Source organism: Biomphalaria glabrata, chromosome 13 (assembly GCF_947242115.1).
Source record: "Biomphalaria glabrata chromosome 13, xgBioGlab47.1, whole genome shotgun sequence".
Taxonomy (NCBI): Eukaryota; Metazoa; Mollusca; class Gastropoda; family Planorbidae; genus Biomphalaria; species Biomphalaria glabrata.
In genome coordinates this window covers 326,079-342,026 of record NC_074723.1, presented here as the reverse complement: position 1 = coordinate 342,026, position 15,948 = coordinate 326,079, and the positions used below count along the sequence as shown (strand labels likewise).

General features: G+C 36.2%; 1 long non-coding RNA gene across 2 annotated transcripts; it reads right to left on the bottom strand.

Annotated features, from left to right (window-relative positions):
- Positions 1-286: 286 nt before the first annotated feature.
- On the bottom strand, positions 287-6,580 carry LOC129922582 (uncharacterized). Of its 2 annotated transcripts, none has more exons than XR_008774555.1 (4): positions 6,512-6,580; positions 3,470-3,718; positions 2,803-3,217; positions 287-2,679 (listed from the first exon to the last, which is right to left on the bottom strand). It is a non-coding gene; the product is annotated as an uncharacterized LOC129922582 (long non-coding RNA). The 2 variants fall into 2 exon arrangements; XR_008774556.1 differs by having other exon boundaries at positions 6,451-6,548.
- Positions 6,581-15,948: the final 9,368 nt, after the last annotated feature.

Genomic DNA, 15,948 nt, shown 5'->3' with positions numbered 1-15,948 from the left:
AGCCAAGTATTTCACCGCTCAGTCACCTCACCTCCAAGTGAATTATATAGAAGCTTTTCACTGTTTGCTCAACTTTCGTTCTACAACTAAAGCAAGGTAATTATGTATTGTTAGGGACAGGGGTGGTCTCAATGCTGTCTGGAATGATTCAAGAGAATATTAGTATTATGTTAGCATGGCAGGGCCCAAGGTCATGTCTAGCCTGCACTAACAAGAAGTTACAGTTGCCAGAAGGTCAACTGGGTGGGTTGTATCTGTGACCAAAGAAATCAAGAAAGAGAAGAAATAACAAAATGATACTTTAATTCAAATGAGCAAAGCAGCAGTTACAAAACACTGCAGATAAAAAAACAAAAAAATTAGGAAAAGATCTAGTACATAAACATTAGAAGTGGCCATCATTTTAAAACAAACTTTAAAAAAAAAAACTGCCAATTATTTTGACAGTTGTTTCAATTAGAAAAATAATGTACCATAATATATAACTATATATATAAAGTAGCTTTACATATAGAAAAAAAACAACAAATTCTGAAACTTAAAGGCAGTTCCAAGTACAGAATAATTAAAAACTGACACACTCTGGTCAACAGTACAGGAAACAGCATCGCCCTAACCCATATAATATTAGGCAGAAGTATAAGCATACAGCTTAGCACTAGTCTACAAAAGTAGCAAAAATAAAAATACATAAAAATAGATCTGAGAGCATCAGTTCACAATTATAAAAAAATGCTTGCATGACCTGTTAATAAAGTCTAGGTCTACTGTTTGTTTTCTTGGTTTTACATGTGTTCCATCAGAAATAGAGATTACATCCTAGCCCTAACCAGGACAGTGAGTGTTTATACCAGAGACTATGGATAGTGGATACCATGATCACCATTAGATAAGACAAAGTGAATTAGTATTTGAAAGTTTTAAATAGACTATGGGGATGAACTCAATGCTATAGTGAAGTCTGAAATATTAAATATTAATATAATCTTTGTTTATGAAACAATTTCTTATTTATGATTTCAGACTAAAACTTAAAATGCATTCATAGCAACACACAAACACATTCATATTAATAATAGCATAGAAAATGCTAACAGTTTTAGTTTAAATATAATATAACATATAATTGATCTAAATAATGTTAAGTCACTATTTACACTATAAAAAGCATAGAACAAATTGTGCATGGATGTGACACTAATGAACATTAATATGATAGCACACAAAAGCAGGGGAGATAATAAATTGAATTAAAAGCATAATGTAGCAAGGCTTTGGTGTTGTGACTCCAATAATAATAATGATAATATACCACAGCCACTCCCTCCTCCAAAACAAAAAAGATAAAAACATTTCACTGAAACAACAAGAAGATTGAGGGGAAAAAAAGGAATATGAAAAAGAACAATGACTGGACTGAATGACAAGATTTACCTAAATATAGAACAAGATACAAGTCAATTATAGTGATTCCACCCAAATAGTTATTACAAAGTACATCACTTGTACCTATATTAGAAATGATTGTTCTATTCATTGTCATCTGTTAGGTTTTCTGACTTTGCGACCACTTCTTGTAATGTAACCTCTTTTTCTTCTTCTTCTTCTAGCCAGCTTTATTGCTGCTGAGCTGTAAGCTCTTTTGCAGACTGTGCCAAGGAAAAAAAGTGTGCTGTTTTCTTCAGTTGTTCAGCACTGTCGTACAGGGTGTTGGTTATGTTGGACTGTAGTGGAAGTAGGGTCTGCCTAAGGTGGATTAGGGAGGAGCATTCAAAGAGGATATGGTTTACGGTTTCAAAGGGGTGGGCGCAGTGTCTGCAAAGGAGGAGTTGTGTGGAGTTTATTTTGTTCAGGTGGTAATTTAATAGTGGAGTGTGTCCTGTTCTTAGTTGGAAAATTGTAGATTGTTCTTTGCAGGGGAGGAAGTTAATGCTGTCCAGTTTGTTAGGTGTAGTCATTTCTTTGTACATGGCTCTGCCTGTGTTTCCTGATGACCATTGGTTGAGCCACTCCTCTTAATGATTGTTGACTAACATTGACCTTAGGGTGAGGTAGTTAACAGGTCTATCTAGTTGTTCCATAGATGAACCTGCCTTTGATATCTTATCTGCCTTTTCATTTTCCATGATGACAATGTGTCCAGGGATCCACTGTAGTGTGATATTGATATTTAATTTTGATATCATCTGGTGGATTATCACAATGAGTGTTGTCAACTCTCTTGGGCTGTTTGAGGTGCTGCTGTTAAGTTCTTGAAGAGTAGATTGGGAGTCTGTAAAGACAACAATATCTGATGGTGGTTGCACTCCTTCATATAATTTGTTTTCCACTGTCTGTAGTGCTATGGTAATGTAACATAAAGTAGGTGACCACGGGTACTCAGCCTGAGGTTGGGAGGAGATCTGAATTTGAAGTAGCATTAGGGAAATGTTCATTTCTTTACAGACGCAGGTAGTGCTATGGTAATGTAACATAAAGTAGGTGACCACGGGTACTCAGCCTGAGGTTGGGAGGAGATCTGAATTTGAAGTAGCATTAGGGAAATGTTCATTTCTTTACAGATGCAGGTTCCCTCTCAAAAAAGGCTCTAAATGATGGTAGAAAAGGAAACAATCTCTAATGTATCTAATGTGTCTGTGTCTTTGCCTCTAGGAATTGTTTTCCCTCTCAAGATGTTCACTGTAAAGAGAACAAAAATCAATCAAAACATTTTCATAGTCAGTGAAACACAAAACTTGGCAAAGCTTTACTTAGAGGTTTAGTATAAAAAAAATATTAATTGATATACATAGCTTTGCTTACCTTTTTATTTCATACATCTCTTGATAAATATTTTGGTTTACATTTCATCTTCATGTTGGTCTACATCTTCATCATGCTGGTCTACATCTTCATGTTGGTCTACATCTTCATGTTGGTCTACATCTTCATGTTGGTCTACATCTTCATGTTGGTCTACATCTTCATGTTGGTCTACATGTACATGTCTACCTTTTCATCATGTTGGTCTACATCTTCATCATGCTGGTCTACATCTTCATCATGCTGGTCTACATCTTCATGTTGGTCTACATCTTCATGTTGGTCTACATCTTCATGTTGGTCTACATGTACATGTCTACCTTTTCATCATGTTGGTCTACATCTTCATCATGCTGGTCTACATCTTCATCATGCTGGTCTACATCTTCATCATGCTGGTCTACATCTTCATGATCTGAAAATGTTCCAAAACTTAATTATGATAATGAATATATAAAACATTGGACTATGAAATCAGAGTTGTTAAGTTTTTTTGAAGATAAAATTTCAACTTAACTATTAAAACTAGATCTATAAAAACTATATGAAGCTAAATGAGTTATTAATTAACATAATTATTCTTTAAATAATTTCAATTAAAAACATGCTCAATTTGCATGCAATAACACAAAAGATAAAGCAACACAAAAAAAAGAATGAAACTTACAGATATTTGCTTTGCTAAATCAGTGGTTTAATAGCTTGCCCTTGGTTATTAGGAAAATTTTATGACAATGACATTAAATTCAAAATTGTTAAATTCTACCTTTGTCAATGACTACTTGCCTTAAAGAATTATTGATACACCAATTTTTTTAGCGTTTTTATTTACTGTCTGCTTCTCAGAGGTAATAATTTCTAGCAATTTGTATGATGTTCCCTTTTTATATTACAAAGAAGAGATCTGTGTTTTGATCTGAAAAAAAAAAAGTTAAAAACTATTTATTACAACACTCCTGTTTAAAATATAATTGGTTGCTAAATTTTTTATATAGCGCTACTTTCATGCCTATAGCATGCTCAGAGCCCGAGTCTGGTGTCGAACCTCGAGCCCCCTTCTAGGTAGTCAAGACAAGCCAAGTTTCAAGCGCACTTAGCCTCTCGACCACGCTTCCCACTAGATCTAAGTTACATTTCTAGCATAATAAGGCACCATCTTTAATACAAAGGACTGTGATGGTTATGGATAAGCAGACAGTCTTTAATACAAAGATTATGGATGAGTGACACCATCTTTAATACAAAGATTATGGATGAGTGACACCATCTTTAATACAAAGATTATGGATGAGTGACACCATCTTTAATACAAAGATTATGGATGAGTGACACCATCTTTAATACAAAGATTATGGATGAGTGACACCATCTTTAATACAAAGATTATGGATGAGTGACACCATCTTTAATACAAAGATTATGGATGAGTGACACCATCTTTAATACAAAGATTATGGATGAGTGACACCATCTTTAATACAAAGATTATGGATGAGTGACACCATCTTTAATACAAAGATTATGGATGAGTGACACCATCTTTAATACAAAGATTATGGATGAGTGACACCATCTTTAATACAAAGATTATGGATGAGTGACACCATCTTTAATACAAAGATTATGGATGAGTGACACCATCTTTAATACAAAGATTATGGATGAGTGACACCATCTTTAATACAAAGATTATGGATGAGTGACACCATCTTTAATACAAAGATTATGGATGAGTGACACCATCTTTAATACAAAGATTATGGATGAGTGACACCATCTTTAATACAAAGATTATGGATGAGTGACACCATCTTTAATACAAAGATTATGGATGAGTGACACCATCTTTAATACAAAGATTATGGATGAGTGACACCATCTTTAATACAAAGATTATGGATGAGTGACACCATCTTTAATACAAAGATTATGGATGAGTGACACCATCTTTAATACAAAGATTATGGATGAGTGACACCATCTTTAATACAAAGATTATGGATGAGTGACACCATCTTTAATACAAAGATTGTGGATGAGTGACACCATCTTTAATACAAAGATTGTGGATGAGTGACACCATCTTTAATACAAAGATTGTGGATGAGTGACACCATCTTTAATACAAAGATTATGGATGAGTGACACCATCTTTAATACAAAGATTATGGATGAGTGACACCATCTTTAATACAAAGATTATGGATGAGTGACACCATCTTTAATACAAAGATTATGGATGAGTGACACCATCTTTAATACAAAGATTATGGATGAGTGACACCATCTTTAATACAAAGATTATGGATGAGTGACACCATCTTTAATACAAAGATTATGGATGAGTGACACCATCTTTAATACAAAGATTATGGATGAGTGACACCATCTTTAATACAAAGATTATGGATGAGTGACACCATCTTTAATACAAAGATTATGGATGAGTGACACCATCTTTAATACAAAGATTATGGATGAGTGACACCATCTTTAATACAAAGATTATGGATGAGTGACACCATCTTTAATACAAAGATTATGGATGAGTGACACCATCTTTAATACAAAGATTATGGATGAGTAGGCCTGCAGTATTTCACATGGCTATGCAGACCAAGTCGTCAATGCATATTTCAACACAAATGAACAACTTAAGACCTAAAATCTAAACTATAACTAGTTATGTTATTAAGGCCTCATTTTCTTTTCACAAATATGATAAGTACAAAGTAAGACTAGGCCTAGGATACACTTGATACAGGTAACAATAACACAACAATAGTTAGATGTTTACTAGATCTAGAATTCTCTCTCTCTATATATATATAATATATATATTATTATATATATTATATATATATAGACTATATATATATTATTATATTATATATATATAAAAAGTAAAGTTCCCCTTTCAGACCTTGTGGTCTATAGGGCAGATGATGTAAAGGTCATCTGATTCTGTGGGTGTCATGTGGCCAGCACAACGACCAACCGCCTTTACTTTTCCCCAACTAATGTCAGGTACCCATTAGAGATGGGTGGATTCAGAGGCGCCCAAGGATCACGATATAAAAATCCCAGCCTTCACAGGGATTCGAACCCGGGACCCCAGGTGCAGAAGCCAAGCGCCTTACTGCTCAGCCACCGCGCCTCCACATATATATATATATATATATATATATATATATATATATATATATATATAACTATATATATAGATCTTTAGCTAGAAATATATAGTAATAAATATGTAGATCTAGGCTTATAGACCACTAGAATCTCAATCTAGATTAGATCTAGATCTATCTAGACTTCTAGATTCTAAGAGTCTCTAGATCTAGATGAGCCGGTTATCGTGACGTAAGCAAATTTACTTTATCTTAAAGGCCTATATTCCCTATAAGAGTGAATAGTCTAGATCTATATCTATAATCTATATTATAGTCTATAGTTATAGCCTATACATCTCTAGAATCTAGACATAAATTAAATGTATTAATCATGTTATAAAAGTTATTTAATCTTTGACAGAATTACCATTAAGTTAGTAAAGAGTTAGTTGCCAAAGCAAGTAAATATTGACTAGATAATAAGATGGCATTACTAAATTTAAATTAGATCTAGAAGACACTGCAAACATACCTGGAACCGAAGATTAGACACAAGGGACATAGATCTATACACATACACACAATATACTAACCAGTGGTCGGCAAACTCGTCATCCAAAAGAGAGAAATATAAACAATACAAAATTGAAGTTTGATCAGAGTTGGTAGCCCTGGAGACACTTTTATTTGAAATAATTAGGATTTAAAGTACAATCGTTACCTTTGTCTTAGGTTGGGTGGCCTACATCAAATTAAACTTAGTATTATACCTGGGCCGGATTTACCTATAGGCAACACATGTTAGAACTATAACTTCCTCACAAGCTACGGTCTGCGGGCAATTTCTGTGCACGGATCAAAGGTTTGGAACTCACTCCCCATTGATATCAGACAGACATGCTACACTAAATTCAAGAAGAACATTAATAAGACATATCTGTTTAAAACTTTTTATTTAGATTAGTTTGTGTCATTTTAGCTCTCAAGTTTATGTTTGTAATGTTATCACAGCGCCTTGAGCCTACATTTTTGTTTGTTAACTGCTCGAGTCGGGTGTCGAACCTCGAGCCCCTTTTATAGGTAGCCAAGCAAAGTTAAGTTCAAGCGTTCTTAGTCTCTCGACCACGCTTCCCAGATGTGCCGACAAAGGATCACTAAATTATTATGTTTGTTTGTAAAATGTTTTACATGTTTCGGATGTTCATTCAGAGTTGAAGATAATTTACTTCCTAGTCCAAACCATCCTCAGGGCGACGGGAGAGGGGAGCGGGCTGGGTTTGAACCCGGGACCATCGCGAACGACAGTCCAGCGCGCATACCGCACGACCATCCTCGTAAATAATCCCCCATCGTAAATAATTAATAACCATTTCATCAAATATTGACTATGTTTATGATGTTGTTGATTTTTTTAAAATTAGCATTACATGTTCGTAATAAAAATAAAAGAGCTGTCATCTACAGATCGTTCGTTATCTCTGCACAGTTAATAGTGAATAATAAGATGACTTTTTTTAATCGGTAAAAATTGAAGCTTAAAATGTTTCTCTCTATAACCAACGAACTTTGTCATAGGGCAGAATATCTGCATCATAGATACACACACACTCTCTCTCGCTCTACTTCAATTAAAAATTCTTAAAATGTGCGAAGATAAAGATCACTAGATAGAATTCAAGTAAGCCTACTTTGCGAATTTCGGGAATTGTTTGCGCCCTTAGTGATTCCTAATAAAAAATCTCGTGATATATTTTTTTCTTTCAAAATTGAGACAAATCACAGACCTATAGGCCTTTATATTAACACCAATTTCTTCCACCTTTCTACTGTTGAAATGTAAACTCTTATTTTCCTAATGGAATTATTTTTTTTTAAGCACTTAGTTATAAAATTTGCTAAATCTACCTCACGTATTTGTCATTCAATTGGAAATTAATCCCATAATTATTCTATTATATATGAGTATTGTGTATTGGAATGATTGCATGCCAAATGCGATCTTTAAATTAAGCGTAATGAAGGATGGCGTAACAGAGACCCCCCCCCCTCCTCCATGCGCTATAAAGATCAAATGAGGCGCCATTTTGATCGAGGTGACAGAGAAAAACAACTGCCAGAAAAGAATACATTTGATTAGAGTAGCACAATGATCAAAATCACTCAGAAGGTTAAAAAGTAAAGTAGCAATACTACATAACACTAGCTGTACCATAATTTACAAACACGAAAGGTCATCTGTCTTCATCGAGAAGTCCATACAAGTCTTAACTTTTAAAACGCTGGTTGTGAAGTCAATAGAAGTCTAATTTATAAAGCGCTGGTTGTTAGGGTGTATGTGTTCCGTGTGTGAATGGTGTTCGTATTTGCATCTATATTGTTATTGTTACAGTAGTTACTTGAGGTGGTCAAAGACAAAGACAGTTCTAGACAAACAATTTCCATTTGATTGGATCAATAAAAATTATCTGAAAGTTTTCTGAAAACAAAATAAAATACTCAGAAAGACAGCAGGGTAAAGCACATTACTTGTTCCACGTGCTAGGACAAATGTGTACAAGTGCCAAGTGCTCCTTCTTCAATGGTGCTATTAGAGCATGGAATGGGTTGTCTGAATCAGCCAGGAAAAGCAATGACTTGGAAAATACTAAATCAATAATTAACTAGATAACTGGATTCTCAAAGGCCGCAATTTTCCTTTGAAGTAACGTCTGTAATTCATCAGATAAGACAGGCGCAGTCGACGAAAAAAAAAAAAGAACGTATGCCTCAGAACCTGCTTTTTATGCATAAGTTGTGGCAAAATATGCAGGTCGCAACTGGGTCTGATTTGCCACGTTAAATGGGGCATTCATCTTTAGTCACACAATCTTCGGAATCAAAGGCAAAGAGATGAGTATTTATAAAGTTACTATGAAGCAAGCAGCTGGTGATCTTGTATGATGTAACCTTTTCTCACTGCTCGCTGCCACAACCGTGACCTCCGTGACCCCACAACACACCTGACCAGAGATTGATGTGCTGTTAATGAACAGATGCCCACTATTGCAATAGGCCTACTTATCCATTCTCGCCCCATCTCTTCATTTGTGTGTGTTGGAAAAAAAGAGGGTGCGAGTCAACACCTACGAAATAGAGACGGAGGTCGGTCTGCACGACTGGTTTAAAGTCCCCGAGATTGTGAGCGCCTAGCTGGATCTCAGAATTCAGGGTCAGGTCTAAACTTGTATCAACTACATGTTATAATAATGGGGAAATGAACAAAAGTAAAACATGTAGAAAATCGTTAGGAAGCATAATTAGACTTTTTTTTAAAACTGAATTTGTGAAAACAAACATGCTTTCTCTCCCTTGTTTTTAGTACCGGTATTATAAAAAGTATCCTTTCAGACCTCACCATTTGTAGGTCAGATGATGTAAAGGCCATTGTTTTCAGGGCCGGATTTAAGTGAGATCATGCCGGGCTACAGCCTCTATACAAAAAAAAAGAAAAATATTACCGAATTATGACGGGTCTGAACTTTTCTTTTTGGTCAAACATTCTATTTGTATTTTTGCCACCACAATCTTACGTCGGTTGGCAACATTGTCGTGATTTACAAGTGCCCGCTTGTTGCATGCTCATGAATCATTAATAATAATAATAATATGTAAATGTAGCTCCGGATTTACGGCAGTGAGACTACCAAAAACCTTACCATCCACAAAATCAAGACTGTAGGCCAACACTCTTTAAAACTAAAATATGCATTTTAAATATTGTTTTTAAAATGAGATTAAATTAATTTCTTCTAAAATATGGCATCCTTTTGGATATAATTTAAGTACTGGTATTGTTATTCATAATAATCATATAAGTCTTTTTAAAGTTTGTAGAAAAAGTGTATGGGGCTTAACAAAATCCTGCCCCGGGGCCTGCACGCAATTTAATCCGGCCCTGTCTGTTTAAAAAGCCAACGCTTAACGATAGTGTCATGTGGCCAGCACAACGACCAACCTCCTTTACCCGCCCCTTTTATGCCAGGTACCCATTAAAGTTGTGTAGACACAGGCGTCATAATTATCACGAAATTAAAAATACCAGTCTTCAGAAATTCTTGCTGAGAACCCTAGGAAGCCAAGTGCTTCACCACACAGGTACTTATCCCCCCCTTGGAGTTTTTAGAGCGGATAAAACAAAATGGAGCTGGGGTTGTAGCTCATAGTGCACCCACCCACGTTCCCCTGTGTCGACCAACTGACATTTATACTGTTACGAAGTGTCCAGTACGGTTGACCCATCGAACAGTTCCGTCTTAGTCTTACAGGTCTTCCCGCGCCACAGACGTCTGCCAGTCTACCATCACAACCGTCTATGAAGTAATCTTCTATGCTTGAGATTTTTTTTTCTGGTTGCGCTACATCAGGTGTTCTCAACCTGTGGGTCGCGACTCCCTTGAGAGTCGATTGACGATTTGCCAGGGGTAGCCAAAGACCATTGAAAAAATTGATTGTTATTGTCTATTCTTCTATTGCTGTGTGTGTGCGGGGGGGGGGGTCGCGGTTAAGTGGGGGATTGTAAAAAGGGGTCGCTGAGCATAAAAGGTTGAGAACCGCTGCGCTACATCGAAGAAGGCGTAAGTCACGGAGAGTTCATAAGGCTGTCTTTCCCGAGCGGGTCCTTCGCGATCAGTGCAGAAGTCGGCTCAGTGCAAAACATCATGATTTAATATAGGCCACGGCGACTCGTGCCAATAAGTTAATGGTCTGACCCACTGCTTTTTATTTTTGTAAAAAGAAACTAGATGCCGGCACTCAGTGATGGGTTGCCTTACTTTTAACTATTTATAAATTAATAATAAACGTTAAAATACTAGAAAAGTATTTTTTTTGCCCACATTGAAAAAGGTGCCGGTACGACGTATCGGTGCGTACCGTCAAAAAAAAAAAAGTAATGGTCATACCATATCGCCCCCTTTCCCAAAATAAACTATTCCAAATCAAATCTTGGCTTTTTGTGATCAAACATAAAACAAATAATCTTTTACCTACAATCACTGACTGGTATATTGTTAATTACCAACACTGATTGATTGCTACACTACTGATTACCTACAATTGTGTAATCATCCTCTTTTTTGAAGTAACGTCTGTATTAGATAAGATATGAAAGATACGAATTATTGATCGGTACATTACCAAGTAGGCTATTTACAATCATTGATTGTAAAGCCATAAATTATGAGCCGATTTTTTTAAAAATCTATTATAAACTTGTTATGTTGTCTCTGATTAGATATTCTATATTCTAACCCCACCCCTAGCGGCGAGACTAAAACTTGACACCCAGACATGACAGGTAGTAAGAGTTGTCTGCGTGGATGTGCAGACGTCTGGTGGCCTTATTCTTTTCCCTACGTGTACTAGCACAAGGTCAAGGTTATAAATGGTTGGAGGATTCGTTGCATACTTGGTGTTGCTTTGCAAGAGACATGGAATCTTTCCAACCCAATAATATTACGATAACGCGACTACAAGAAATTGTAAAAAAATTCAGATTTTTAAATATATCTATATTTCCCGGTGTTGAAAAACCGAAAACTAAATTTCTAATATGTAGCTTATTGTTATAACAATTAGATCTATAATCGCTTGCCATTATAAGATTCTAAATAAAGTGGATCTTGTTGCGCAACCTTATATTATCTTACATTTCAATATCTCAATCAAAACTAAAGTGTGCACGACCGATATTGAACTACACAATTTTACATCATACTTGTGTATATAAAACCCACAGCCAACACAGAGAAAGCAGCAAAACATATAACCGGTACTAAACATTGTACATATACTTGGGACAAAAAGGTCTGATGCTGTCCGACTAGTTATGGGAGATTTCAATCATCTATCGTTAGCTCAACACTTGCCAACATAAAGTCAATATGTCAATTGTCCCACAAGGCACGATAAAACCTTGGACATGTGTTATAGCAACATAAAAATGGCCTACACATCTCGATTGTTATTTCCCCTCGGAGAGTCGGACCACACTTACACCCGTGTACAAACCGGTTTTAAAAACAACAAAACCCGATGTACAGTCCATCCAGTCATGGTCTGACGACGCTGTTTTACAGCCACAAGGTTGTCTGGAGCAAACAGATAGGGATATGTTTGTAAACAACTGCCCAGACAGATGAACTTACCACAACTGTTAATTCGTACATCCAGTTCTGTGAAAAAATAATTATATCAAAGAAGAAAATTAAAACATTCAGTAATAATAGACCCTGGATGACATTAAAATAAACATTCAAGTCTATTTATAAAGCGCTGGTTATGCATGTGTATGTGTTTTTCGTGTGTGAATGTTGTTCGTATGTGCATCTATATCGTGCATCTATATTGTTATTGTACAGTAGTTACGCTGAGGGTGTCAATTGTATCAAACTGAATTTCCATTTGATTGGATCAATAAAGTTATCTTACATATTACAAACGTTACTTCAAAAAGGAAAATAATTACGTCATATCACGTGTCAATCTAGTACCAAGCGTCTGCAATCAAACCCGCAACGTGTCATACAGCCCAAAAGTATCTCCGTGCTTCAACACAACCATCGCGTGTGTCCATTAGCGCACGAGTTTCTCGTCAAAATAATGCCAACATTGGCAAGACTGCACTGGGTCGGAAATAAGGAAATAAATTCAAGTCATTATAATAGGTAAATGAAGGCCTGCTGACCACTGTAAATAAAATATTATGGCAATACCACTATGTACTCAGAACTTTCAAAGTCCTTCATTCAGAGAACAGTAGCCTACCAGGAAAAAGAAGAGGCAGAAAGAGAAAGCGATTAGAAAACAACAAAAAGAATGGACGTGCCGGTCTTAGGAAGATATTTTATGCAAAGCAAAGAACAGAGAGGGAAGGAGGAAGACGGTTGACCGATCATGAGTGGTGCCCCAACGGGCTAACAAACCAAGGGATAGGTTGAGGTCAATAAAGGCGCCACGACAAATGGTGCAGAGACAGCTGGTTCAATGACACCGAGTTAATTCCAGATCCCCCTGGCCTTAAGGTGGCGCCTCGGTAGAAATGTTAGTGGAAGCAGATAGGCGAACATCGGGTAGTGAGCCTCGCTTCTGTCCGGTTTTTTTTGTTATGTGTTTTGTTTATGTTTTTTTTTTTACTCTCCATGTTAAGAATGAAAGGTACACCCCAGTCCCAGTCCAAACAGTCCGACACGCCGTTCCACAAATGGGGCCGTCATCAGAGACCCGTGGCTGGAGTGGCGGTCCTTTGTGGCTGTTACAGAATTGAAACAGGAAGAAATTCCCCGTGGTCTGTGAACGTGTGCAACTGGCTCTCCCACGCCTGTCCGTCAAATATAAAACGTATGTTAACTCTGAAGAAGATTCAATGACAATTCCTTGAAAACAATAATTAGTTCACTGGACAAAGAGTTTATCGACAAATGGCTCACGTGACAAATGGCGCGAAAAGCATACTAGGTCAAGACTACAACGAGAGAGAGAGAGAAATAGAGAGAGAAAGAGGGAGAGAGAGAGAGTGGGTCAAAGAGAAGAAAAGGGAGAGAAATAGAGAGAGAGAGAGAAAAGAGATAGATCGAAGGAATGAGATAGAAAGGGGGGAAGAGATAGAGAATAAGAGAGAGATTAAGGCTTAGAGGGAAAAAGAAAGAGAGATTGGAGCCCCACCACAAAGATAATCTTTCCACACCTTTAGTCCATCGTACAAAGTACAAATATTCGTGTCCCTTTTGGTACTCGCCCAGGGTCCCGTGCAATGCTGAGACGCCATTGATTATTTGCTCTTGTAGCTATCTTCGTTTTTTTTTTAAAATAAAGTTTTGTAGAAACAAAGGGAGGATAGTAGAATCAAAGCATACCGAACGACGAGAGAGAGAGAGAGAGAGAAACACACAAAGAGAGAGAATAAGAGAAAGAAAAATATAGAGATGTTGACATTGTGTTGATGTGTTTGTATATAGAGCTATTCCCCTCGGTAAGCAAGCTCCTATTGTGTGTTATGTGAAAGAGTTTGATGTACCCAGCATCGAGTGTTAGCGTCGCATATAGAAAATCTAATCGACCACCGGCGAACAATTGTTATGCAAAATATGTAGGTCACAGCTGGGACTGTGTACCCACAAGAAATGTTGCATTCCTCGTTAATCTTCGGACTCGAAGACAAGCCTTATTATTTTTATTATTATTTAAGCTAACATGGATGTCTGGAAATTTAGGCACCGGATATTTAGGCTACCGGATAATTAGGCACCCGATAATTAGACACTTTTTGACAAGGCGGAAAATTAGGCACTCTTTATTTAGCGACCTTAATTTTGAACATAATTAAACAATTTTAACGTATATTTTATCATTAGGCTATGGGCTATCGTTGACCTAAAAATAAATATAACGATTCTTACTACTTTTCATGATACAAAAGAAAAGCTGAAACAAAACGGGAGAAAAAATATAATCATGAGTATGTGTGGCAAAAAAAAAAAAGACTCCCAATTAAGAGTCATTATATAATATAGACATCACATGATTCACATCATTGCTTCACCTCCATCACCAACCCCTATGGTTGTCGGATGAGTTTTTGAAATTGATAATTACGCGATTTGTGTACATGTTTAGTTACCAATGTAAATACGTTAGATTAAATAATATTATAAAATATTTATTATATATTATGTCGGAGAGTGTTGGTGATAAATATAATCGCCCTCTCCTCATCTACTTTAACCCTTAAGAAGTTCTCCTGAAAAGGGAAGGGGGGGGGGGATCGTACTTTTGAAACGGGGAGGGGGCGGTAAAATGTTGATGTTGATGATCGGCACATAAACCTTTATTTCTTGTGAGATAGTCGCCTGTGTAAGGGAGCCTGATTCATTTTGGTTATTTTTTTTTGAAGAACTCAAGGTAATACTCATAGTAAGAGCTCTACCGCTGAATAAGTATTCACAAGAGACCAATTTTCTCAAAACATTGATAAAGAAATTTTTAACACACTTATACTCACAAAATTAGATCTGCCAAGTAGAATTGTTCATTTTTAATTAATATAAAAAGAGAGAACTATAGATATTTGGATTACTATTGTATTGATTATAAACTAAATACTTGTATTAGTTTATTAACATAAAAACCGAGACACATTGCCTATCAGGGTTCATAGCCAATGAGGTGGTTCCGAATTCCCCCCCAAGTCACGTGGTTGTGTGTATACAACGCGCACCGTGCTTAGTTTTAGTTAGTTTGTAGTGGGAACCTGAAGCGTTTCAAGTCAATATTTAGTGGTTTCAATTTACTCATTAGCGCTAAACTATAATTTGTTAATAACAGGATAATCTAGAGATACATTTTAAAAATATTTTCAACTAAAACAAATAGTTACGTTGGCCTATAATCTGCCATACTGAGATCAAGATTTCTTGATCTACAATGAATGACTACACTTACAGTTCTTAGCATTCGGGTAACCAGTCCTAGAAAAAAAAAAAGTAACACTTTCATCCCCCACCCCTTTTTCCTCTCTGCCCAAAAGTAAACAAGCTTGAACTTGAGTAGAACACTAAAAGTTGGACAGCAGACCAGTGTGTATTGGTCAGATAGCTCTAGGGCAAGTCTAGTGTGTAGTCGATATGTCGACTAGTTGTTATAAAAGATAAAAAGACTGCCATGAGTTTTCCTTGTGCGTAATAGGCTTGAGTTGTTTAGCGAACAAATAACACATCTGATAGTCAAGGATAAATCTAGATCTACTCTTACAGTTACACAGGCCAAATGTGTCTTACCCCGCCATTTCATTGTTCAATTTGGTTTCTAAGTAATAAAATGGATCTAGATCTGTTTCGTCAACGCATTTTTGAAACTTTAATGTAACATTTTGTGAATTTCTTAAAAATGATAGAACTTTTAATAACATAATAATGCATCATGTATCCAACACAAAAAATAATTCTTAATGTTATCGATGTGCATAATGTATTAACGATTAGCGGAATATGAAATA